We start from the raw sequence: 23,703 nt of genomic DNA, 5'->3' as shown, positions 1-23,703 counted from the left end.
TAGCTACAATTGCACAAAGTTAACTAATGTCAAAACCAGTTAGATAATACTATATGTAATCTGATTGTTAGGCAACTGCTGTTACAGCTAAACAAACAAATGCAGAACCCCTTGCAGGCCAAAACAAGCTCAGACAAAGCAACTCTTGGCAAATTTCAGCCTTGAAGCAGTACAGAACTAAATTGCAGCCTCCTGCCTCTGTACCAGCAAACACAACACCAATTTACCTGGGCTTCAAGGCTGCACCATCAAAATACAGTGTTCTGACAGCATTTCCATTTGTGACTCCATGGGTTTTACATCTATTGAGATGCAATGCCCTGGCAGCACAGCTCATGTTTTCTCTGATGTAACTTGATGGGCTTTAATATACTGTATCTTGATAGTTTTATCCAGGTGTAGAGTTTTAACAGTCTTAGCACACTCAACCTTCAAAATTCACTTTATTTATTAATGGTAATACAACAAATGCATACAACACCTTTTTAAAACTGCTTTTCCTTAATATCTGCCTCATTATGGCATATTACTGGTATGCATTTAAATTTGATTCTGTTCATGTTATGATTCCATGGCCTTAGAAAGGAAAGACCAAAACAAGAATGCACAGCCACTGCGAAAAAACATCATGTGTGTAGAAGGCTTTGGAGCATGAATTTATAATTTCAGCACAAGCAAAATATAGCTGGCTGTTGGAAGTTCAGTATTAAGTGCTTTGGATGTGCAGCTGTGAACCCCTGGGCAGATGATCCCAGAATGCAGGCCTGACAGGGATTTTAGAGGTCATAAGGTGATAAAAGGATGAGTGGTTTGAGATTCAGGTTATTGAGTGCAGGGATTATGATTCTGGATATTTGCTTGAGCTAAAATGCAGTGGAGAGATGGGAAAGATGGGAAATGGGAAGATTATTTCAATAAGGATCCCTGTAAAGAGATTGATAAATGGATGAATCAGTCTAGGAACCATTTGTGGATCAGATGTGAAAGCTCATCAGAGAAACAGGATTAGGAAACTGAATGAAAGAATGGTGAATCTGTCTGCTAGAGAGACTGCCAGCCTGAGGCGTGAGATGCGGTCAGTAAAACCAAACATTGGTGCCCAACAGAAACAGGAAGATTGAGAAAACAGGAAACTGGAAGCTGGAAACACACCCCGCATGTGGGGTGTATTTATGACTCTACAAGTTACTGACTCAGCTGGAGGCCCAGGCTTCGAGGGTTTAGTGACCATGACCAGCCTCCAAGGTCTGGGGATGAAGCAACAGTAGCAAGCGTTGACCTTCAGCTAACCTGACTGCATAAGTGGAGCATGAAAACTGTTACAGAGTTGGTACAAAGACAGTAGACAGGAGTGGGAAGAGCTGAAATGACTGGTTATTCCTGATCTTGACAGTTTAAAGAAAATCAGGTTGGTAGGCATTGGGGATTTAGTTCTTCAAAACCCTTTTCTGCAATGCAGATGCTGTTCATTATGCACTCAACTTCGCTAGAAACTCCTTCAGAGTGACACATTTTAACCTCGATAACTGAGTTACATCAGGAATGGCCAGAGATGCAAAGTAAAATAGGAAAATGCAAGAGTAGAAATGATGGAAGTGAAGGTGCCCTTTTGGATATGCATGTATGCAGCTTTGTGTTTGAAGTTTTTGACAGAACACAGTTTTAAGGACAAAGTTGAAGGTCCTGCTGTGACTATAAATAGGATGGGTCATCTGTCATATAAAATCAATGAAATGCCATAATGAAAAATGAGTACTTGCACCACAGTTAAAATGGGTAGACTACCAAGAATATTCTGCTGGTTTATATCCCTTTGATAGCTGTGAAAAATTAGGTTCACTCTCCTGGTAAAATCTAAAAGTTTAATAAAGGACAGTAGGAGACAAAAATGATAAAGCAAAGTTTAACAGCTGGGTGCTTGGCATTCAGCCAAGAGCACACCTGCTATTTCAGAGACACCCTTTACATATCTTTTCTATTGCATCAGCCTATTGCATATTCACAAACAATTATGCATATTTAGACTTTCCCCCAAACTAGTTTACATGTTCCAAGAACTGTTTAACATGGCTCCTCGTCAGTCCACCTTTTCAGAGCATGAGTATTCCTTGGCTGTGGTTTTAGTCCGTTCTTGTTATCAGCTCCAGCTTGGGCTTTGGTCCATACTTTCTACAGATGGTGGGTGCTGATAGGTGGCATATCAGCAGCAGGGGTCTTCATCATATGCTCATTGGATGTTATCTCAACCAAGCAGGCAGCTCAATTACCACGAGCATAACTGTATCAGCTATTTCACTACTATGTCTAGGTTTAGTTAACAGCAGAAATAAAAACTGTATCTTTGTAGCAAAGTTACTTTAACAGTACACATATAGCACCCATTTAAATATTTGCGAAAAGCCAATATTGCAATGAGTATTTATGACAATAGCCATGTTATTCACTGCAAGGGGAGGACTTGGAAATATTGGCAAGGAGTCAAGGACGGGGCTTGGTGTGCACGACCCAGTCTCAGTTCACAAATACGAGCATCCTGCTCCTGCTGACAACCATCAGCTCACAGTGACCCCAGCTTGTAATTACTGCAACACTGAATTGGTTGACATGCGACTGTGTGGGTGTGATAATCTGCTGTCAAAAAGGAAGGAGTGTGTAACTGGGGGCAGGGACAACACTGAGCTGAACCTCGGATGCCTTGCCCGGCTGTCTGCTTTTGGCATGGCCAGTGGGGCAGGGCTGGCTGCTGGGCCGGGCACAGCCTCAGGGTGCCTCAGCAGGGGCCAGGGGACGGACCCAAGCTGGGCCGTGATGTGGATACAGGTAATAAAATATAGATACTGTTGGACAGCATCTCCGTGACAAATGAAACACTGTTTCTTTCAGTGAAAACAGAATTTCCACCTATTATTAGCGAAGATCATGGAAATAACAAGTGTGGGAGTATGTCCGGGAGCTTCATTATTCTGAGAATTCATGTCTGCCTTCATTATTCTGCGAATTATGGAAAATCAGTGCAATGGATCAGTAATGTTTTTTGTTTTCCAAGATGCAGGGAACAATGCTGTTACTGATGGTGGGTTTTCATTGGAATAAAATTAACTTTGTGTGGACTACAAATCATAGTGACCTGACCAGTTTATTCAGACTCAATCTTGTCAAAAATCAACATAATGTAGAGCAATTATAAATGGAATCTAAGCAGGTGGATGAGCTGAAACACATGAATAAGATATGCCACGGACTGCATGTGAATCCAAGACAGAATGGATATTGAAACCAGAATATATTTAGGCCATAGTACCTCCATTTTAAAATGCTGCCATTGATTATCACTCCCAGTCTTAGTGCCAAAAGATCCTATCCTTCTTTGGTTTTTACCTCATATTATATCTAATTATCCATTTGCTCTTTTCACTGTTCCTGCACACACCTGCCTGTCTCTGCGCAGATTCCTCAAAAAAACCCCAACACTCCCCATAGTAATTCTTTCTAATTTACCTTAATTCTGCTACTGCTGATGTTCCTTCTCAACCTGGTGTTTCCAACACTGTAACCTTGGCAATTTGGCCCAATGCAGTGTAATGCATATAATTGCTGGACTGCATCAGCCTTCAAGTAGAGCATCCTGACACCACCTTCCAATAATTAATTCATGATGGTATGTGTCAAGGACTCCTTTACTTTTTCAGAGTGCTCTCCAGTCCACAGTTCAGCCATGGAACACACCAGGGCTCAGTATACCCAATTCCTGCAGACTACAAGGTATAGGTTTCCATAAATCAAGCACACAGATGGACAAAAAGTTATCTCTTTTACAAAGTAAAATTCACATGAACTGATCTAATGCATAGTCTCTGCCTACCTAATGCATATTCATTAGGGGATGCTTACACAATGCTTAAGTGATTTGGGTGAATCTTATCAGTTAAAAAAAAACAAAGTTCTTCCTTAAGCAACTTCTATTGTAAAAGTTATCTGACAACATCAGTTATGTTTACAAAAGCCTGAAAATTCAGCCTGAGGGGCAGATACCTTGACTCACAGAGCCTGGACACACTTCACTGTATTCCAGTTCGTGTTTGCACAGGAGACTTTAGGAGGGGAGGCCGTGCCTGGCAGTGGAGGAAGGGGTAGGGGTGCCACAGCAACAGCACTAGGCTGGGAGGTATGCTCTGACAATTTGGAAACTGGAGAATGCAAAGGTCAAGGATCCCCAAAAGATCCTTGGCTGGCAAGGAAACCATAAAGCCTTGGGCAACAAGTAAACCAATACACAACGAGCATCCCAAGTGCACCTGCTGCAACAGACTCCTGATATCTCTGCTGTGATGGGAAGTTATGAAGTGCCTGTGAGGGTGTGCAAGGGTAATAGAAATGTAGCACGATATTGAGTTTGTTTTAATTCAGAAACAACTTTTAATTACTCATTTGCATTGGCCCTTGAAACCCATTTGGCATGTTGAGAAGGATATTCAACTCTGTAGCAACAGATTTTCAGATGACAGAATCATACTGTATCTCAAGTTGGAAGGGACTCATAAGGATCATCAAGTCCAACTGTCTGCTCCTCACAGGACTTTCTGAAACCAAACCATATGACGGAGTGTTGCTCAGGTGCTCCTTGAATTCAGGCAGATTTGTAGCCACAAGCAATGCCTTGGGAAGCTTGTTCATTGACTGGCCATCCTCTCAGTGAAGAACCTTTTCCTAATGTCCCATCTGGACTTCCCCTCACACAGCTTTGTTCCATTTCCCAGTACTGGTCACCAGAGAGAGGAGGTCAGCACCTCCTCCTCCACTGCTGCTTTTGGTGGTGCATTCCATCCCTCCTCAGGGTGCTCTACAATCTCAGCAATTCTCTTTAGGACTAAGCCTTGAGGCATGACTTAGGCAATGAATCTTCCCTCAATCTTACCAGAAACTCATGCATGACTATGTTGGGAAAGCACTGTCCTTAGCAGAAGCTTCTGTTGCCTAACAAAGGACAAGAGATAATCAGCCATGCCCTGACAGCCTTGGAACACTACCTGCCTGAATCATCCTGGAGACTGACAGATGACTGAAGCCAAGCATTTTGCAACCCTGTAATCAGCAGTCTTAAGTGAGACCCTCAGAGCTATCCAGGACATCAGCAGGCTTTGTGTCCCAGCCTCTGACTCCGAGTGGGACACCTCTCAGAGCTGCCACCTCTCACACTGATACTTGGAGGACCATCTCTGAAAGCTGACAAGGAGGCCTGTGTTGATACACCACTCTTCAAGGCTCAGCCTGCTGAGAGATGCAAAGGCATTCCACCTGAGTATTTCACTGACCTCAGCATGGGGGGAATTTTTAATAGGTACCTTTGTACATGTTGCCTTCTGTGTGTCTGGGTGTCTGAATGGCTTTAGATTCCTTAGAGCAAGTACTATATGAATATTGCCAACTTAGATTTATAGTTCAGTTACTTTGCTTATGGCAAACTCCATTGAATAATTTTGTAAGTGTTAAAATAATGATTAAGTGCTTCTGAATCCTTTAGACATAAAAACCTTGAGCAAGCCTGAGGCTAAGTTTGGCAAGGGGATCCATTCTTAATATCATGATCCAATGGGAATGTCTCCCTTATTCTTTAGCATTCTCATCCTTTTGTAACCCAGAGTCTGTGAAAATTATTTTAAACATTTTCTGATCCAGTTTTTCTTTATATGCTTTATTCTATGTGGTAGCAAACTATGCCACTGAACTCTGTTAAGCCACGCTCTCACAAATATATATTAAACCAGCTTTAGTAAATAACTTTGATGATGATTCTTTAAGCAGCCAAAATATTCATGACATCCCCCTCAAGGAAGTTGTGGGCTGCCATGGGGACACCCTGCAGTCTTCTCCAAGCTGGAGAAATAAGTGGCCTCTGCCACTCTTCATGAAGGTTACAGTTGAGGCCATTCAACATCTTGGTCACTCTCTTCTGGTCACTCTCTAGTAATTTGATGTTATTCTCATACTGAGGTGCCTAAAATGCACACACAACTCTCCCTACAGAGGTGAGGTCACACCAGTACAGAGTAGAGCAGGACAACCACCTCCCTCAAATGGCTCAAAGTGCTGTGCTTGATATCCACCCCAGGATGTGGTTGGCCCTTTTGGCTACCTGGGAACACTTTTGACCCATACCCAACTTGCCATCAATCCAAATCAAATCACCAGATCTCTTTTCACAAGCCTTTTCTTCAGCCTCACATCCCCATTACTAGTGAGAGATGACTCTGCCTGAATTAAGGTGCAAATGAGACCACATGCTGGAGTCAACTACATGGACTTTATTTCAACAAACATAAGGTAGGGAAATAGAAAAAGAACTAGAAAACAGAGAAGAGAGAGGAGGAGAGAGAGAGATATCAATCAGATCCACCATCCATGGAGCCAGGGGTGTCCCATTGGTCCTTCCTCACCCTGGGCTTCTTGGTGGTGGGGTGATACTTGTTCTTTTGGTGGTCCCTCCTTTATACAGTCCAAGTTCTGAGTATCAATGGAGGCGTGTTCCTAAGTTACATGGGAAGTGAGGTTGGGTGTGTCTTCATGGCATGCAAAAGTGAGGGTAGGCAAGGTCCTCTTTCTGACAATGCTTCCTCCAAGGTTTTGAGGGGCTTCTGTTTGTCATAGTCTGTCCATAATATGGGGTCATCTTTGTTTGACCAGTGGTATGTGTATGAGTAGTTGCTTCCTTTCACACAGCTTGCCACAGCAGAAATTTTTGTCTGGATGCATTGACCAGGATGTGCTAACCAGATAAATCCTCCACCAGGCCTGGAATGGGAGCTTTCCTGTTGCAAATTCCTTCTTTTTGTGTTTATCTTACTGCAAGTCCTTCCCTAGCCTTAACAGTTTTCCAGATAGGCAACTGTGCTTTTTAACTCCTTACAGTCCCCAGTTTGCACACATAACCAGAATTACCCTATCCCAGGTGATGAATCCAGCACTTGCTCTTTATATATTCATAGAGCTGGATGATTGCCAAAGCTCTCCAGTCACTCTAGATCTCTTAGTAAGATATCTCTAGAAGGGATTTTGAGGATCTTTGGTGGTTTCAATGCTTTGGTCAACAGTTCATGCCTGCTTCTCGACCTCATCTCGGTGCTCGCGCTATCCTTTGTGTTTGTAGTCTCAGAACAGGGAAGTGGGCCCTGGAAAGGTGCTGCTCCTCCTACATGCAGACTTCCTCTCCTACCACATCCTGTTCTACTTTGCCCACTTGCACTATAGTGGCTACTGCTGTTTCAGACACAGAGAACATGAGCTCCTTGGTGCCCAGGCTTCTGCACAGGCCTAGCCAGGAACAGGACATAATGATGCTCTACTAGTCCAAAGAAAGGAACAGTGTATTTCAAAGAAGCAGATAACAGAATATAAAATTATACACACAAGATAGTAAATGTACTGTAACCAGTGGATAAACAGACAATGAGGGATATAGTGGCTTTTGTGGCACAGCCATGTAACAAGAAGCAACAGCACGTGCCCTAAGAGAAGGTCAAGACATGGTAATCTGTAACACTGTGGGCACTTGTTGAGTAGGACCACCAGAAACCCCTTCAGACAACCCTCTACAATCATAAGGGGATTTCCAGTAAGAGGCAGATGTGTGGAAATTAGTTCTAGGAAAAGTGATGTTTATGTCTTAGCCAGGAAGTACACTGTAATCCATACATACGAGCATGGTGGAATAAATGCTTTGCTGTAAAGTGTCATGACACACCTAGCTAGAGGAAATATCCTCCAGGTGACCAGCAATGCAATAAGGAATGCCTGCTTTCTAAAACTTCGAAACTGTCATAGAAAATTTCTTAAAAAATAAATAAATAAAAAGAAGGACCAGGCTTTTATAGGATGAAGTTATTGACTGCCAGTCATAGGCCAGCTGTGTCAGACCAGCAACTTTAGATACCTTATCTGTAGTATCACTTGCTGGCTGCTTTATAAGCAAATTTGTCTCCCACATCCTCACCTGTGCCATTGTTCTTCACATCCTCAGAATGTCGGACTTCAACATTGTCGAGCTGTCACCAAAATGCAGGAATGAAACTCCCTAACACCAATGTAGTTTTAAGAAGCAGGCATTACTTCATGATGGTGCAGGATGCACTGGGATGACTCTAGTAAATTTTTATTAGTCTCCAGTTGTATGAGCAAATGGCATGAAAGAAACTTATCCAACATCAATTTTATGTTGATAGGAAAAATATATGCTAATATCTTCACAAACAACTCGATGGGTGGGGGCCTTCACTAATGATAGGAGAAATAGGGTGTTATTGTCTCCAGGAATGACTGAAAGAACCAGTCAGGTTCTGGAAGAATGGCTGTGGGGGCCTTTAGGGAAAATGGGTCTTCATGTCTTTATGAACTTCAAGCTGAGCAAGTTGCAGAACCCAGACACTTGGACCCAGACAGTTTGATTTTCTGGGCTTTAGAGTAACAGGAAAAAGGGGTCCGCACAAAGTCTGTTGTGGAACTCAGGAAGCCTGAACTTCCGAACTTGAGGGGAAAATGACCATGCATGTTCCAGAGGGAATTTGTAGTAGGTGGTTCAGGAAGTCCATGCTTTCCTAGTACCTCAGCCAATGGGGAAAGCAACATGGCAACAAGCAGTCAGGAGTTTAGGATAAAAGGAGGCTGCGCCCTCCAAAACCTCAAGAGACACTTCAGAGGGGTATTGTCCAGTGTACTCTGTCCCTGTATTGGAATTTGCTGGACTCCTCTTTCCCCTTTACAGACACTGACTTTTCCGTGCAATGAGAATAAGCAGATGCTTCTTTATTTTGGTGCCAGGAAAAGAGGGAATTACTCCTCCTAGCATGTTCTACTTAGTAAACAAAATCCATCCATTTGATATGCTTTTCTCCTGGGTCACCGTTACATAAGTTCTTTTACATTTTATGCCTGCTCTTAAATTTAACCTTAACCATAACTCATTTTGCCAGTTAAATAACTTCATCAATATTCCTACTTTAAGACAACTGGGGCATCTCTACTGAGCTCTATTGATTGGAATCCTTGCTATTCCAATCAAGGTGGGAAGGGTAGGGGGTTTCCACGCAGCATAACTGCTCTGCATGATGGTCTCCAGAGCTTCTTGAACAAAACATAAGAAATTCATTAGCTTCTTGGCGAGGTTTCTGCTGCATATTTTAAACACAGCACTCCCGACATTCCTATACCTTATACCTCACAATTTTCTACTTGTAATCATAACCACCTCTTTCATATAATTAAATCGATTCTTTTATCAGAATATTTATAACATTTCTTCTAACTGAAGTCTCAATTGGTCCTCAGTCCGTGGGGGGAATGTGAAAGAACCATTCTATTTTTCTTAAAAAAAATGTGACGCGCTTGAAGCAGGGAGCTGTGGGAGTTCTCTGGAGAGCGGAGAAGGCAGGAAGGGAGGCAGGGAAAGGGGCAGGGAGGAGGGGCTTAGCCTGGAGGGATCTGAGGACCAGGAGGCTCAATCTATCGCCGCTGGCCGCGGGTGAGCCCACGGGCACGGCGCTCGCCTCGGCCGGGCGGGCAGGACGCGCCGCCCCGCCGCGCTGCCCGGAGCCGGGCTCTCCTTCCCTCCCGTCGGGGCTCCGCACCAGTCGCTGGCTGGGCTCGGTGAGGACGTGCGCGGCGGCGGCGAGAAGGAAGGGAGGGAGGGAGCGGGGCGGCGGGCGGCGGGCGCCGTGCCCTTCCCTTCCCTTCCCCTCTTGCCCGGGGGCCGGCCCCCGGCGGCTGCCAGGAGCCGCTCCCCGGGAGCTGCCGGCCCCTGCGGAGGGCTCGGGGCGGGCTCGGGGCGGAGAGGGCCGGGCCGGGGAGCGGGGAGGCCGCGGCGCCGCAGCAGCCGCAGCGGAGGCCGCGGGCGCTGAGGGGCGGCGGCGCGGGGGGCCCGGCCGCTCGTCCGCCGCTCGCCTCGCAGAACCAATTACCAGCAATTAGCGAGAGAGTCCTGCGAGTGCCTGAACAAGGACAATGCGATGCGCAGGCTCCGGAAGGCATCCCCCGCCCCGATCACCTTAAGGACGCAGAGGTTCGCTTGCTGTGTTTCTCCGTCGGGTATGACAATGCAGGGAGATGCGGTTTAAAGATACTAGAAACACCCAAAACAACAACAAACGAGGAAATCCGCCTCCCCTCCCGCTCCCCCGAAACGAAACTGTCAAGCGAAAATAATCGCTGTCAGGGTTGAAGACTGGCTGTTTCGAGTGTCCTGTGTTTAAATTCTGCGATGGAAGTCCAGCGCTAGTGATTTTTGTGCTTCAGCCTCTCAGATAGACATCACAAGATGTGCGGTAAGGAGCCGGTGTTCTGCTTTGTGTAAGAGGGACACCTGCAGTCGTGTGTTATGGTATAGCTGATACGACTGTTTATACTATTAAAGAAAAAAAACAAAACAAACCAGAACGTATTTAAAGAGGTATAGGCACGCTGTTTCTGCTTTGGGTTGTCTGGTTAGTGTAGCTGATAGAATTAACTTATTTATTCCATCTGCAGAGGCAGCTGGAAATGTGAGAAAAATGTGCAAGTACCCCATCAATGTGTAGCAACTTTCTTCCTGTGCTTTGGAAGATGTGCTTTGTTTGTCCGTGGAATCGATGAAAACCGGAGGCATCAGGTAGAACATGAGTAGATTTTCTGCTGGAGCACTGGATGTGTTTCAGAAGCCCATAGGAATGCTGGCAGTTGTTTTCCTAGAAGTTGTTAGAGGCTGACTCAACTCTTTCTAGGAGCTCCGTGGTAACTTTGGGCATTTCCCTGCTCTTAACTAGCCTCCTGGGAGGACTTAAAAATAGAATAAAACAAACCCAGCTCGTCATGACTCCTGGTAAATATTTTCTCCTGAGAAAATATTCATCTGAGAATGATGGGAGTAAAACTTGTTACAAACATCAAAAACTCCTAACTGGGCTCTTATCACTCTGTTCCCTTGAACTGGCCAACTGATGTCCCAAAACATTCAAACAGATATTCCTGGCAGAGAAAACAGACTTGTGAGAATGACTGCTTTTATATTACTGTCCACAAAATTTAATCCTTTACTCTTGATGCCTGTGCCAGCATAAAAGTTCCCCTGGGTCTGAAGGTGCAAGGTCTTGGAAAATTTACTGCTGTGGTTCCCAAGATGTTTACCAGGACCCATTAGTTCAGTGTGTTTTTGTGGCTCACTGCAATGAGTTGGGAGGCACAGTTCAAGGATCTAGATCCCTTTGTCGTTTAAGCTTAAACAGTATTTTTTCCCCAGGAAATAATATATTGTCTGATGTCTTGACAGAAGACAAAAAACATTACAGCATGCTTTATGTCAAGTCTGTTATGGGGTGTTTTGGTTTCCTTCTAAATAAAAGCTAAAACTTTCCCCAGTTCATTGGTCTCCTAGAATTTTTAGAAGTTTTATTTTTATTGTTCTGATTTCTATTTAAAACACAGATGCTTTTTCACTCTTCCCCCTTCCTACTAATCTTCCAAAAAATAGTTGTAAATCAGTAAAATACTCTGATTTGCAGGAGGCTGTCCCTCAAACACAGACTCTTTAGAAGCCAACAAATTGCTGACTTGGATTGTTTTTTGCAGGCTAAGGTGTTTCGGTAGGAGAATATTTTTATGTGTTTCTAGAATTTACACAAACCAGCCTTTGCCAACTGTTTTATTTGCCCTTCTTTGTTCGGTTTCATTTGCTGCAACCAAGAACAACATATCAGTGCACTGGGGATGTGAGACTGTCATAGCATTTTTGGTCTTGTAATAATTAACCTGTTAGTTTGATGTTGAGCCTTTCTTCTTGGTGTAGAAGATTAACAGTTGTCCCCACCCCATAAATTAAAAGCCATGGATGAAGACACAGCAAAAGGAGTAAAAGAGGGGGCAGAAAGCTAAGAAGGTGCAGTTCAATTCTCTTGATTCCTAGAGGAGCTCCTGCTTTGCTAAGCATAGCTATGAGAGCTTGTGAGAAACCTTAGCGCCTGCTGGTGACTTAAAAGGAAAAAAAAAAGAAAAGCAAGGAAAAATGGTGAAAACACCCATTATGGTTTTTAGCTTTAGGTAACACTAATCTTTGCCTTTTTAAACTGTTAAAGTGCACAGATGAAAGGAGACTGGTGCTACACAGGAAATTGGAATTCAAAATCTGCCAGGGGATCTTTTGATATATCACTGGTAATCAGGACATTGGAGACCCTGGTGGTATTGTTGGTATGGGTCATTGCTCCTTTGATAAAAGCAGCGCTTGAAGCTTGTTGACTGTTGTCCCTTCTAGGAGCCAAGAGCAGTGAGGAGCTCCTGTTCCTCCAGTGAGAGCTTCACGTCTGTCTGAAGAGACACACAAGATTCCTGTAGTCATCTTTTTTTTTTTTCTTTTTAAAGTGAAATTGGGGATGCCACTGAAGAGGTAGAAATGGAGAAGAAAATAGGCTTAAGGAAAATACAAACTTACCAACCTGTCTTCGTTACTCAAAGCATTTCTAAGCCATATTCAATACTGTTACATGCAGTTTTTCAAAGAACTGTAGTAATTTCCCATTGCTGACAGGGAATGGATTTTTATATTTTCATATGTTTGATTGCTAGACACTACTATCATGTTTCTGACTATTATTTGTTTTTCTGATCAACACAAACAATTCAAGTTCTCAGGAGTTTAAAAACTGCATAGGGCAGTGGAAATGTAGAGCAAAAATGCTGTACAAATTTATACTTGGAGGAATTTCAAGGAAGCTAATTTACTGGAAGGATTGATATTACAACTTATAGCAGGCAGGAAGCTTCACCAAGTAGAAGATTTTTAAAGACACTCCTTTTTAAAAACACTCCTTTTTAAAAACACTCCTGTGACCTTGAAGATAGCGCTGTGCCTTCATGCTGGATAGAAATGGTCTCCATATAATGCAAATATGCTAAAGAGCTCTTCTAGTATGTGCTTGTGAAAGATTTCGATGACTGAAATTCAATTAACTTCTTAATTTGCGCTTCAGTCAGTACCCTGTACATAGATTGCAAGCTTGTCTCCAATGAGTGGTCATTAGGCATGGGATGATTAGGAAACAATACTTCTAGAAGGGGATGTCTACAACTGCTGGGGATGTAAGACAGTTCTTTAAATGTGCATTGAAACTTAAAAGGAATTTGGAAATTCCTCAGAGGCTGAAGCATGTTCATGGTTTCTCAGCATTTCACTTGTTTCTGTGAAGTACTGAGGCCTGAACAATAGGCCCTGAGCTGAAGTTGACTGTCAATGAACCTTCCAACCAAACACTGTATAATATTTGTATCCATTTATTACTGAAAGATGCATGATCATTAGTGAAACATGGAGTGTGATAACAATGTATTTCTTCCTGTGCTTAGAGGCCAGTCAGGGCCATGAAATCAGATACCTGCCTTTTTTGGAGGTACATGGTCAAAGCCAAATCCCTTGATTCTCCCTTGAGCCCTGGCCAGGCTTTGGGTGGAACCCAGGAGGAGAATGAAACCAGATGTTCCTGCACAAGGAGGCATGGAAGCTTATTTATTCACCAGCATAAAAGCTGGACCCTCTGACAGCGAAGACGGAGACCTCACCTGCAGGTGGATGTGCCTGAAGAATTTCCCAGTTACCAGGAGTGGCTCTGCAGCCAGTCCATCTTTGTGGTTGGAGCTCCCCAGCTGAAGTGCAGATCTGGGTGATAATAAAATATTAGGTGATGTACCTTTCTTAATTACTATAGGCAATCTTCTGTAGTAGTAATTACTTGCATTGCTTAGGTTATCTTTTTGTAATTCTTAGCTGTTTTAAACTATAGTAAATTACACTTATTTCTTAAAGTTGGTGTTTGTGTCTTTTGTGCTGACCATATCCACTGGCAGACCAGTGATGGTAAATAGAAATTTGCAGTTTAAGTGTAGGGCTGTAGGTATTTTATAAAAATGTTGTTCCATCCAAGAAAAGGCAGCTTAGGACTCTGCTTCATCTTAAGCTGACCTTCTTCCATCATAGTAACATTCACAACTAGAAAAGCATGAGCTGTAGATAACACTTACAGCTATGTGTTTCAGTTATATACATGAACTTTTCTGCAGAGGCAAGGATATTCCTGTATAAAGGAATCTGATGCTACCATTAGAAAAGCTTTCATCTGTAGGATTCCAAATGGAATATTTGGTGATGTCAATTTGTCTGATGAATCCAGTCCCTGTTATTCCCTTTTCCCCACAAATCTTTTCTGTTGAAAATTGCTTTCTCAGGGTTAGAGCTATTATTCAAAAGCAGTAAATGCTTGGTCGATACAATGAAGCAATCAAATGCAATCTTGCAGATTTAATTTTGTTCTGAACAATGGCATCACTTTTGCTGGAGTTGGTGTGTTGCTTGGTACCATGGAGAACTAGAATGTTAAAATTCCTTGTGAAGCATGGTTCCTCCAAACGCCTAATGTGTCCATAGTGCTTGAAGAAGAGTCCCTTTTACCTTGCAAAATAACCTCTTGGAGCTCAGTTTAGATGCTGCTTATGACAAATTTGAATTTTTCTGTATCTAGTGCTTCTGGCTGTTGATATGAGGAATGGTGTTTATCTCCATTAGCTCATTTGTGGTGAGAAGAATGACTTCTTTATTCTTGACCTGTTGACTATGACCACAGTTCCCATGACACTTATGACAGTGTTGCTGGGTGCAATTAGTAGCTTTAGGACAGTGGATTGGGACCATGGCCAGATGCCATGGCATGCCCTTTCCTTGATTTTTGATTTTTGTACTATCTCCTGAAAAAGTCCTAAAATGCAATTACAAAATTGTAATTTCTCAACTGCAGAATTCTTGAGTTCCCACTAAGATTTAAGGCACATTCAGCAATTGATGCTAGTTTAGTTGTTTTTCTAAATTTGTTTTGCCTTGGGCAGGGTCAGAAAAGACACAGACACCAACCTAAGGAATAAGTGTAATTTAATATACGAAACTGCAAAGAATTACAAAAAGATAAGATTGAATAAGCATCAGCTAGCAGAAGCTACTGTCACAGCAAAGGACTGGAGAACCACTCCTGGTAACTGGGAAATCCTGCAGGTGTTTCCACCCACAGGAAATGAGGCTTCCGACTTAGCTGTGAGAGTCCCATTTTTATTCTGCTAAATAAACAAGCTACCATAGTTTCTAGTGCAGGAACATCTGTTTTTTTCTTTCTCCTTCTGGGTTTCTTCCAAAGCCTGGCCAGGGCTCAAGGACGAACCAAGGGAGTTGTCTTTGATCCTGTACTCCCAAACAAGGCTAGATTTGGCCATGCCTGGGTTCTAAATACTGAAACCATGTTTTGCCAGTGAGCAGATACATACAACATTTGGTTGGAAGGTTCATCTAGAGGTCAACTTTGGCCCAAGGTCTGTTGTTCAGGCCTTAGTACATTTAGTACGTTTCATTGTTGTTACCATGAAGTGTAATAAGTAGAAACCTGCAGCTGTAGTCCTGCATCAAACATCCTTATTGAAATGGAATTTCAAAACTTTTTGACATAAATACTAAAATGAAAATTTGTGAGCATTAAGTGGGGCTGAAACAGCTTAAACTTCACCGTACTTGCAAAAATCATCAGTGATGGAGGGAGGGTGGCCATGGTGTTTTTGATGTTGAAGAATGCTGATATCAGCCTGACTGAAACACCTCAAAATTAAACAATATGAGGATGTTAAGAAACTGGTGTTTCCTGATGGGAACTGGCACTGGCATGGATGTGGGAGACAGATGTTTCCTGATAAAAGGAACCAATGAGTGGTAGTACTAATCTGGTATTTTAAATGAAATATGATCTGCTGAGCTGGCCTAGCAATGTAGGTCATGACAGTCAATCACACTATTGTATAAAAGCCTAAGTTCTCTTTTTTATGGTAGGGATTTCTAGCACATTCCTTTTAGGAGAGTGTGTGGAGATTCTTCCTTTAAGTGGGGATGATTTGTGTGGTAACTCCTTGGGGCTGAGTGAAAGAGATTTGCCCATGGTCATGAGTGTGGCTGACCAAAGCCAATCTCTTCTTGTCAATTGTTAAGCTAATTTTGAAAATACCAATTTAATAAATAGGACACTATAATATCAGTTATAGCCTTTTGTACTGAGGAAGGTCATGGAGCAGATCACCTTGAATGACATCACATGGCACCTATAGGACAGCCAGGGAATCAGGCCCAGCCAGCATGAGCTTGTGAAAGGCAAGTCCTAGTTGTTATAAATGTAATTGCCAATGAAATCGAATCAATTATTTGTGAGAGCCAAATTATGATAAAATAAAAAAGTATAAAATTTATTTCGCCTTTGAATGACAAAATCTGGGTCAGCCACGAATCGATCATACAGAGTCTAGCCCGGGACTAGGCTCTGGGTGACACACACACAGCTCTGAGCCCCTGCCACATCAGAGTGGTAGTGGCACACCATAGCCGTGTCCAAGTCCAGTTCTTATACTCTTTTTCTCGCTGCAGGCCAGGATGTCCTTTGTCCTTTTCTTAATCAAGTAAGTCCCAAAGCTTCTCCGGTCTCAGGATAAAGCTATCAGATGGAAGATGGTCCAGTTCTCGATGACTCAGGAATAATTCATAGGCTTCTTGCCTCCTGCTAGACAGAGCTTGAGAGCCACGCTTACAATACACAAAACCCGTGTCTGGGAAGATACACAAGTTAAACAGTCCCTTACTGGTAGTCCTTTGCATGTTAAGGGATTTCCCAGAAACGGACTATAGGCTTGAACGGATTACCATCGGATATGTGGATATGTCATCTCCCCTGGCTATCTGTAGCCAGGTGTGCCACTAATGGCTGACTCTTTACTTAGTTAAAATTTCTGAAATCCTGTGCTGCTTCCCCTTCTTCACTTGTAAATGTAGCAAGACTATGTGTGGTATGTGTATGACAACAGGTTTCCCAACCCCTGAAAGCCACTTTCCTTAGCTTTTGGGAACTTGCCTGGGCAAGCCTCCTGTGATAGTAAAAAAACCCTCCAATCTTCTCATAACTAACCTTAGCTTATTTCACTATGTTTATATTTATAACTATATTACATTCAGCACATCACTTTATTTACCTATGAATTTTGACACATTTATAACATAGTTGACCAACCTTGGTTTAAGACAATTTAGAGGAACACTCTAAAATGAGTTAATTCCCCTTAGTTTTAACCAACCTCTTTTCACCAATAAGGAGAAACAAGTAGAGGAGTTATAAGTGGAAAAATAACAGTTTACTAAAAGAACCCCAAAACAGCAACAGGCAAAAGATATCAGTAAGAGCAATAGTTTTTTAGGAAGTTGCTGAAATCTCCCAGGGAACAAAGAGAAATTCAAAATGGCAGAGTGACAGCTTCCCCAAGGTGGTGCCTGCCATGGGGGAGACAAAGGGAACATGGCAGCATCCGCCTCCTCTGCCTTTATCTCTCTGGTGGCTGGTACTCGGTCAAGGGCTAGAGCTTGTGGAGGGACTTTGCCTTCCCCTCTGCAGAAGACAGCAAGACAAAGCCTCTGGGCTGGTGTGACTCGGAGCCTTCTGGCCTCAGCCAGGCACTGCTGGTGGGCTGGGGTCACCATGCTGTTACCAGTGGAGTGGGGAGTTTAAACCAGGCCCTTGACAGTAGACAGTAACTTAATTGAGCTGGCCAACACCCCAAAACTCACTCTAGTTTTGCAAGTTATTAAAAATGACCAGTTAGGTCTATTACAAAATGAAAGATGTATTGAATAGACCAAGGAAAGCAGACTTAAACCTGACTTGTTACCACACAGGTTAAACAAAGAGACACTTTGTTTATAGTGTCTAGTAGACAGACAATACCGTGTGATTGAGGTACCTATATTACAGCTGGTGAAGAAATAATATAGATTAGGATTCAATGTATTTTACCATCCAACTGCTGATGGATTGGATGGTAAAATACGTTGAATCTTACATCATATCTTTCCTCTCAATCTCCAGAAAAGTATCTACAAAGATGCATCCAAGCTTCAGAGGAGAAGCCACTCTACACATTTCCAGGGAGTGTGTGAGAGGTTTCCATCTCTGTAATAATTTGTGTGGCTTTTATAGTTGTAAAGAGCAGTGTCTTTGGTCAATGACATTTACTTTTCTTAATCTCTTCCCACATCCTCTCTCCAGACCAAGATGTTGATTCCTAGTTGGGGGTCTCAGCCCTTCTGGCACCAGTGATGACCCTCTGCTAGGCCTTTGGCCTTGCCTGGGTTATCTCTTCATGTGCACCAGCTGTCTGTGGTAGAGAGGGATGTCCTGCCACACACAGGGAGCTGGGCTGCTCTGCTTCTGTGGGCTCAACAGTGTGGCTGCAGACAGGTGTTGCAAAATTCACTCTGAAACAGTTTTTGATTAGGAAATGCAGCTTCTGGAGTTGCCACTGTTGCCAGTAGAGCCAAAAGGCATGCCAAAGAGAAAGCTTTGCTTGAGCACCTTTAAAAGCACTTCTAAAGACTGTGGGAATGAAGTGTGCTCACTTCATCTCCAAACAAAAACCCCACTAACAAACTGAGAAATACTGTTTATTCAGGATTGGATAACACTGAATAAAATCTCATTAAGAGTCCTGGTGTTGGGAGGAGACAATGCTAAAAACAAAAAGGAAGGCTGGGAACGACAGCCTGATGCAACATGAAGGCTACAGGAGTAAAACATAACCATCCTATAAACATTTCACTGAAGTCCAAAAAGAAAGATTCATGTACTGGCTTTCCTAGATCAGCTAGGTGGGTTACCCTGTTGTAGAAGGAAGTCAGGTGTGACAAGCTGACGTTCCCCTCATGGAGCCATGCTGACTGTGACTGATGATGGTTGTCCTCAGTGTTTTTCAGTACCTTTCAGAAAAATGTTTTCCATGATTTTACCAGACACTGAAGTGATACTGACAGGCCTCTACTTTCCAGGGTCCTCCTTCTTGCACTTCTTGAAAACTGGGACAACATTCGTCAGCTTCCAGTCAGCTGGGACTTCTCCAGACTCCCAAGATCACTCAAAAACCATCAAGAGAGACTTTGTGATGACATCAGCAGCTCTTTAAAGACCGTTGGATGAATCCCATCAGGATCTGGCAGAAGTCGATAGGTAAAAGGGGGAAATACACTGTTGGAAGTGGTGGAATGGGAATTTGCAAAGAGAAGTGACTACTGGTCTACCTGTGCTTAAGTTAACTGTAAACATTCTGAGACTGATTGGCAATCTGAGATTAAGGCAATTTCCAACAAATTATCTCCTATGTAATTGCAAAGAATTTTGGGGCAGGAAATCTCCTGTGTGCTAGTGCTGTTGTGACATCTAAAATGTCACATCTAAAATGTATCTAAAATACAGTTATAAAGAGAGGAAAATGAGAATTATGGATGTTTATGTACTCCTTTCTTTGTGTGTGTTTAGTTGATTTAGGCTGTTTTTCTATAACACCATAAATCAGATGTGCTGAATTAGATTTAAATACTTTAGGTTAAATGAGACAGGCCACTACAAGTCCAGAAGCAGAAATAGGAGAGTAAAATTTTGCTGGCCTGCAGTTGAACCTTTGTCCTTTCAGTTCTTAGAATCTTCTGTTTGCTGAACTAGTTCTGCAGAGGTACGAAATAGCTGTGATCACAGTGGCTGGCACTGAAATGCATTTTTTATAGGGTTTTGACTCTATTAAAGGGAGCTTTTAGCAATGAATAAGAATATTTTAGAGCTATTGTGAGTGCCTCAGTTACACTTGTTGCAGAGGAGATTTAGACCACTTAAAGAACCACTGGCACAGATAGCTGGAAAAGTGGTTTTATCGAAGTAAAATGATGTATAAGTGAGGCTTGAGAAGTGTATAAGATGTATAAGTGAGGCCCTGGTGAAGTTTAATCTTACTCTACAGATACAGTACCAATAATAATTCAAAAGTATTAATACATTACCTTAATGCTCTATGATACAAAGTTATGCACAATATCAATCACCTGAGACCTAAGTTTCTCCTCGAGGAGCAACTTAGAGGTGACCTAGCTCAAGGAGAGGTTACAACCCTGCAGCTGGGAGAGATCAAAAAAAAGCTCACCTGGGCTTTTGTGGAATAAAGTGGTTGGCTTGCAGTCAAATTAAATGCCATGGAATTTCCATGAAATTCCTTGCACCCACAACTTCATTTGTTCCTTACTAATTAGTTCTGGAAGAACTACCTGCTATTGATATCCTATTCACTTGGCTGGTGTTCCCAACTCCTATGCATCAAAGCTCTTTGTGTCTCCCTGTTCCTATGTGGATTTTCAAAGAATAGGTTGGAACTAGCAAAGTCCTTGACCTGGTCATGGCCCAGGCCTTTACTTCCTTCTGAGCTTGAGCCAAACTGTCAATAATTTGGTCAAAGAGTTGAGCTCATTCCTATGACTACAGTTAATCCACTTTATTGACTCTAAGAGTGGTAGTACAGTTACCTCTTGCCTCTGTCATCAGTATGTGTTGCATTGCACATAACTTGTGAGGGTACAGTTATTTGATGAGTTGCATAGCTTAATAATTATAATTGATGCTTAATATATACCATTGCACAAACAGATACTGATACTGAATATTTTTAGGAGAAGGGTTGGAAGTGTTTGCACCTGGGACTGGAATATGAGCCACAATGTGTGCACAGCAAGGAATAGAGAGAGTAGCCCAGCTGACTAAAACCTGGGCCTTTCATGACAAAAATTTAGAACCTAGAAAACTTGATACTTGCATTTGGAGGAGGGAGTAGATTGGGTAAAGAAAAAAGACTGCAACACATTTCAGAAATGCCTTTGGTACTGGCATGCAAAAAGATTCCTTTAAAAATTACCCCAACACTTCACATTCTGGGCAGGACCCTGGCATTTACCAGGAAGATAAAAAGTTCCTGAAGTTCTTTAAAGGCTGAAATTTGAAATAATTTATTGTGTAAGATTCCCATCTATATGTGGTAGGAAACTCAGCAAGATAATGGTGATGAGAGACACCAGGAGTGGGAGAAATTTCAGCTAATACTGCTCGAGCTACCTCAGCCTCAATGGGAGGACTGTAGCCATAGCCTGCAGGTAAATGAGTAAAGGTATAATTAATGCCATTCCAAGCACGAGCAAAGTGAGCTCAGTAGGCGTGGTGGGTGGGACAATGGAGTAATGTCTTTAATGTCCAAACTGACTGTGCATAGATAAGAGGAAAGATAAATGGCATTGATGGTTTTGGCAGCTTTTGTGACTGCAGTATGAGGCAGAGGAGGGGACAAAATTTATGCCTAGGTAGTTGTCACAAGCAGAATGGAAGCTTCACCCAAGGTTTATCACATGTACCCTCCTGTTGAGTCACAGGGTGCAGAAAGGATACCGTTGCTTTCTGAACTCCTCAGAGGAGTCTGGGTGTGGCTGGATCCAGTCCTAGCTCCAGACTTACTCAAAGGTTTATGTCTAAAAAATTCCACAGATGTAGTTGAGTCTTTATACAACTTCATCCCACAGGATAAAGGAAAGCAAACCAATATGAAAAAAAAATTATTTATATGGTACTAATGATGGTAGTTAGACTAAAGGACGTTAATCAGAATTAATTAGTCCACAGTATAGATAGTTAACTATAATTACAGTGACAATAAAGCTGGCAAAATAATCAAGTAGCGATTGATGTTGCTTACTCATACTAATGTCTGTGGGCATAGCTCTTTAACTCAGCCTTGGGAAATAACCTTGGAGGTGTCCCCACTGAAAGGAGGAATCTCCACACACACTTCTAGAAGGGGGTATGTTAAGAGTGTGGGAAGCGTAAAACAGTGAAGAAAATTACAAAGCTCAATGTGTGATGGGGCCCACACATCAGAGCGATAGTGATCAGAGCAGACATGGAAACCTGATGGAGGTTTTTGTTGCCATGGCATCGGGTAGGAATGTAAAGTGGGAAAGGAGCAGTGCAGTCTCAATACCAGGAAATGTTTTGTACAACTGCTACCAGGTATACCTCCTACCAAGAAATACTGCATACGACACAACCATTAAGAACAGAAAATTTGACCACCCACAGCACTTTGCACAATAATGGCTAATAATGTATAAAAGGACCCTGATTTTTGTGTTTTGCTGGGAGATGAGAATTTGACACGAAAATTGTAGGGACACATTTTCCTCGCCCTCTGCAGGAGGGGCACCTTTTGGTAAGACTTGTGTCCTCGGCTGTGAGAAACTGAGCTTGTGATTTCCATTGTATTGTCAGGGCTATATTTAGCTTCTCTGCAGTTTATGCAGTTACTGCTGGCACTCCAAAAGAGCCGTGTCTGTTGCATTTAGTAAATCATAGTACTTGTGGACCTGCATTCTTTTGAATGCAAGTAGACTATTGGAGCACTCAGTGCCAGGCCTTTAGTTGTGTAATCGTAACAAATCTCTGCTGTTAAAAATTGGGACTGGGTTTTTATAGTGATCCACTGTCAGTCAGATGTTTCTGGGCCAACTGTTCCAGCTCAGTAGCCTTTAGCTCAGCAGTGTCAGGGAAATTATCAATACTGTCACTTCTTGGTTGCTTTATCAGGAACTTTCTTACACTCTCACCCACGCCAATTTCTGCCAGGAAACATTGTTCCTCACATCCTCAGAAAGTTCAACTTTGGGATTATTGAATCAGGCTAGTCTCAGCATTGTTCTACACCCAGTGCAGCATGATCCCCCTTCTCCATCCATCACTGACAACTCTTACAATCAGGGTATTGTTTGAGCTGCTTTACCCCACGGAGGCAGAGTGTCCTGCTCCAGTAGCCCTGGTCAGATGCCAGGACCCACTGGACTTGTGAGCTGACTGCCTGGGGCTGTTAAAAGGGTTAGTGGGTGCAAGTGAATACTCACTGTTTTTTCAGTTCTCTGAAGAGAGACATGAATAATTTTGGGGCTTGCAGGATCACAGGGTGTTAACAGCATGGGTCACTGGAGGTAAGGAAGGTGCTTCTCGGTGTCCTAAAGTAGGGGAAGTTTGATTCAGAAGTACCAGGAGATTGTACTATGATGCTTCCCTGGAGCATCATGGAAGGTCTGGTCTATGAGTGGTTCTGTCTGTGGAAGTAAAAAAGCTAATGCCTTCTAGGCCTTTCTAGTTAGAAATATCTGCAGCATGGCCTCACTGAGTAAGAGTGGCCAAATTATTGGAGTGGAATACTTGTAAAAGAACTTACTATCTGGAGCTTCATCTGAAGCAATCTGTATGTTACCATTCTTTCTGGTAGCCTACTGCATCTTGCTTATCTGACATGTACCTGTAGTCCCATGAAAAACAAGGCATGTAACACAGAGGTATATAAATATAAACTCTGTCACTGACCTAGCTGGGCAAGGTTCAGCTCAGCAGAGGTTGTACTTGCCTGCTCTTTGTGGTGCATAGCTCTGCAGCTACATGCAGTGATGAACTGCTGCTGTGCAGACCTGACTAGAATTGTATAGGAGTTATCGCACAGCGGAGGTTAGAACCTCTCAAAAACAGATCCTCAGGCTGGCTGGGTCTTAGGGGAGTTGCACTTGACTGACTTTGGAAAGGGCTGAAGGGGCTTCTGTAACTTGTGGACTACTGCAGATGGTGAAATAAGTGTTCCCCTCCCTTGTGATGAGCTGAAGGCAGAATTTTGACTGTCCATGAGGACACACAGATGATGATGCCATTGATAGTGGCATCTACCTCCAAATGGGAACTCTCTGTAAGGAGTGCCCTCCATGGCACCTGAGAAGGATCA

At 42.8% G+C, this 23,703-nt stretch overlaps 1 protein-coding gene across 10 annotated transcripts in view; it reads left to right on the top strand.

Annotated features, from left to right (window-relative positions):
* The first annotated feature begins 8,115 nt into the window (after positions 1 to 8,115).
* Positions 8,116 to 23,703, top strand: part of RESF1 (retroelement silencing factor 1) — a 40,719-nt gene continuing 25,131 nt past the window's right edge. For 2 of the 10 annotated variants that reach the window (XM_038154154.1, XM_038154149.1), the window contains exons 1-2: positions 9,886 to 10,310; positions 18,899 to 19,076. The gene's annotated coding sequence lies outside the window, so the exon portion shown is untranslated. The other 8 variants (XM_038154150.1, XM_038154151.1, XM_038154148.1 and 5 more) reach the window with 7 other exon arrangements.

This window comes from Motacilla alba, chromosome 1A (genome assembly GCF_015832195.1).
Source record: "Motacilla alba alba isolate MOTALB_02 chromosome 1A, Motacilla_alba_V1.0_pri, whole genome shotgun sequence".
Taxonomy (NCBI): Eukaryota; Metazoa; Chordata; class Aves; order Passeriformes; family Motacillidae; genus Motacilla; species Motacilla alba.
Note: the sequence above shows the minus strand (reverse complement) of the source record. Positions and strands in the feature narration are given on the sequence as shown.